The sequence below is a fragment of the Lacerta agilis genome, chromosome 5 (assembly GCF_009819535.1).
Source record: "Lacerta agilis isolate rLacAgi1 chromosome 5, rLacAgi1.pri, whole genome shotgun sequence".
NCBI classification, from domain to species: domain Eukaryota; kingdom Metazoa; phylum Chordata; class Lepidosauria; order Squamata; family Lacertidae; genus Lacerta; species Lacerta agilis.
In genome coordinates, this window is record NC_046316.1 from 43998230 (window position 1) to 44002213 (window position 3984).

A 3984-nucleotide genomic window follows, 5' to 3' on the forward strand; every position below is an offset into this window, starting at 1 on the left:
GGGAGTAACGGAGATCATGTATTTTATCTTTGTAAAGGCTGCTTGTCCCCAAACCCAGGACATGAATTTCACACTAGGAGATTTAATGGTTGTGCATCTGTCGGGACCTCTTGCAATCAATGCCATTTTTGATCACTTCCATCCCTGTGCTTCTCTTCCAGGACAAACCCCTCTAACATTACGAACCTTTCCATATCTTGTAAAGGCTGTCTGAAAGGACAGGGCTCTTTGCTAGAGAGATCTTTAAAAATGGCTGAATTGCTACTTCTGAGTGCTCTTTGTGCTGCATTTGCAGATAACTGAAGAGTAAGTTCAAGTATTTTTATCCTACTCTTCAGCTGTCATTTTTCTAAAACTAAAAAACTCATTGAATGCCTTACAAAGATCAGTCCCTGCTCTCAGGCTTTCAGATCTAAGATTCGCTACAAAAGGAAGTGAGATTGGAATTGGGAGAGAGCAACCAAAATTGCCCCTTTTAAATGGCTGCAGCAGCTGCTTTTATTGCTTTGTGGAGTACAGGTTACCTGCTTCCAGTCACTCCCAGTTTGGTTTCGCTCCCTCACCTGAGTCTTGATCAACTTAGATTGCCTTGCCGTCTCCATGAAGGGTTAACTCTTCCATGAGTTGTATTCTCTCAGAAAGCTCCTTGTCTAGAATTCCAAGTACTAATCTTTGAAGTGTTCATCTTTTTTTATTATCAGTGAACTCAACAGTATTCAGCCTGTTAATTCAAGGCCTTAAGAAATGACTGAACCATTTCCCCAGACTTCTAAGCTCATAAAAAAGTTCTTCCTATAAACTGCATTCCTCATGGGGATAATTCGGCCAGAACACCATCAGTCATACTCGTGGCCACTTTGGCAAAGGTAAAGGATTTATAAACACTGGGGGCATATATAGCACATTGGACTGAACTTCCCTGCACTATTCCTACCTCTTTGCGGAACTTTGCAGCTAGGAAAAAGCAACCTTCCCCCCCCCCCAATTCAGGCCATGCTGCAGGTTTATTAATGTCAAAGGCTTATGGCGCAGGGAACTCTGCCATTGCCTTCATAACTTGAGGATTCCATTGGTGGCTTGCACCATTATGGAAAGATTAGGGGACTCAATAGGTTTATTGTCTCTAACCAGAACAGATATAGAACCCATGGGTCCACCCAGATACAAGCCCAAGTCAAATTTAGTGAAAAACGTTTAACACTATCCACACAGTGGCAATACAATGCTGGCATGGCATGACTTTAAAAAACAAACAAACTACAAAACTGATAAATGGGAATGGCATGACATATCCAACATATATTCTTTAAACCCATTCAAACTGAATTTGCATCAAATTCTTTTGTCAAGAACTCTCCCTCTCCATGTGTGTCAAGAATTAGTGACCAAGTTACTGGATTTGTATCTGAAATAATGGCAGTGACTCAATTACTGAAATCAATTATGCTACTGTTAAAAAAAACATACGTTTGCTGTGATGCTATTATTTAGGTAATATGCTCCTTCCTTGTTGTTCTTGACAACTGAAAACCTTATTCTAAGCTTTTGTGAGCTTTTAGTGAAAGAGCTGTGCTGTTTTTATTGCAATTATCTGTATGTTTTTAATACATCGTATAGCTTCAATTATTTTAATGTTTTTCATTATTGTTCCCCTCCTCCATGTTTTTAGTTGCCTTGAGTCAGTCAGGAAAAATGGTGGGGTATAAATAAATGTATAAAACAAAACAAGAACAACTTCCTATAAAAAGGTCTTGAGTTTAGCACTTTGTTCTGCTTTTGTGATTTTGCAGGCCTTTTAGATTATTAAATTTTGTTTATATTTAAATTTTAACTATTTTGTTCTCATTGGTTCATGTAACTGCCTTGGGAATATGCTTGAAGGACAGTATAGAAATATCTACAATCAATCAATCTCATCACGGCAGACTAAATTTTTAACAATAACCTTATTGATTTCAAGAATGGAGTCATTCTTGCAGATACAAAACTTTAAAAAAGAAAGAAAGAAAAAGAATGATTGCTTGAAGACACACGCAAGTTGTATTGACTGTAGCAAAGGGTCTCAGATTGCCATCTTGGCTAACTCAGAATAAATTCTTCCAGCATGAGTTTATAAAAGTGTGTCTGTATGCATGCGTAAGGGAGAAAGCAAGAGAGTTCCTGTTTATATCTTGCACATGGGAAGTCAGTGTGGTTGACTCCCCTAATTTAATAAGTATTCTTGTTGCCTGATGTCAGCTGTGTGTCTGCAGCCAAAATTGAATCTGCAGGAGTATGCGGCTGGTGAGCTCATATAAAAGCTATGTAGGGACATTTATATTGGAGTGATGGCCATATTGCCAATAAAAGGGTAGTGTTCCGACTATAACCTTGTTGATTCTCAAAGTGAAACTAAAATGACAGGTCTATGGATGGACAAATGCACCAGCCATAAAGGGTGACTATATTTGTAACAGGTTGCTGTTGCGTTGCAATTCAAGGAACACTGCAAACCTCATCCAGTGGCCCATGCCATCTTTTTCAGCCACCACCAAGCTGACAGGTTGCAAATTACAGTGGTGCCTCGCAAGATGAAATTAATTCGTTCTGCAGAGTGCTGTCGTATAGCGAATTTTTCGTCTTGCGAAGCACCAACGGGGGAATAGCAGTTTGACGGGGGGGGGGGGGATCGGAATTTTTTTCGTCTTGCAAGGCAAGCCCATAGGAAAATTCGTCTTGCGAGACAGCCTTTCGCTAGCGAATGCCTTTCGTCTAGCGAGTTTTTCGTCTAGCGAGGCATTCGTCTAGCGAGGTACCACTGTACACCATAAACTTGTCTCCATCTACAGGTGCCCAAGATATAGAATATTACACCATCTAATTTTGCTCCAGGTTTTCATACATATGCTCCAAATACAGAGCTACATACCTTTGACTACTCGTCATTTCCCTGACAAAGGCCAATGTATGCTGAAGTAAGGTAGCTTTTAAGTGTGATGGGAGTACCCTTACAAGAGAAAATTGTACAGGTGCTCAACTGTTGCTGCACTGCTACTTCCATGCAAAGGACCTCCATTGTTATTTTCCACCAGCCTGAGCTTATTTTGAAACTGAGCTGTGTAAAAAAAGTGGTAAAAAATAGGTCATGGGGGATGTGATCAGGAAAGTATTAACTAGTAGGTAAAAGGACTTAATGTACACATGTGCACACCAGTTACTATGATATTCAAAAGACCTGTCCCTTCCCTCTTTATGTGTTTTAATGTAAACTCTTGGTCAAATAAAGAAATTAAGAGCAGGCATAGGCAAACTTGGCCCTCCAGATGTTTTGGGACTACAACTCCCATCATCCCTGACCACTGGTCCTGTTAGCTAGGGATGATGGGAGTTGTAGTCCCAAAACATCTGGAGGGCCGAGTTTGCCAGTGCCTGAATTAGAGGGTGGAAAGAATGTAAAGAGCTGTCTTGTGATGATTTGTAAGGCTTTCCTTGTGTCAGGAAAGCCTTACAAATGGATGCTTGCGGAACCAGTCACTACCTTTTATCTCATGGTTTGCCCATTTTGCAACCAAAATTTTAAATAACATTGCAGTTGGATTGTGACAGTTTCAAGTCATTTTGCACTTAAAACACTTTTCTCCTCACTTGCACCAGCTTTGTAGTTTAACTTAGATATGGTGCAGCTGAGATGATTGTTTGCAACTCTACCCTGAAGTGAACAGCAGCACTGCTTGCTTACATTGTGTTCTCTCTGCATTTTTTGTGTGAGTCGTCATCTGACTCTGCAGCTCTGAATACTTAGGGGGGGGGCCCTTCAGGCAATTCAGCTAGGTCTGGACGGAATGCATGTAAACTTGACAACTCACAGACTAATTCGAAAGCATGTGTAAGTTGGCATTTCCAAAGCTGGGATAAGGTATTGGATGAAATCTATTTTTAGAAATACGTAACAAAATGGTTTGTAAATACAGTCAGCATTTCCCATTTATAAAGCACACAGGTTCA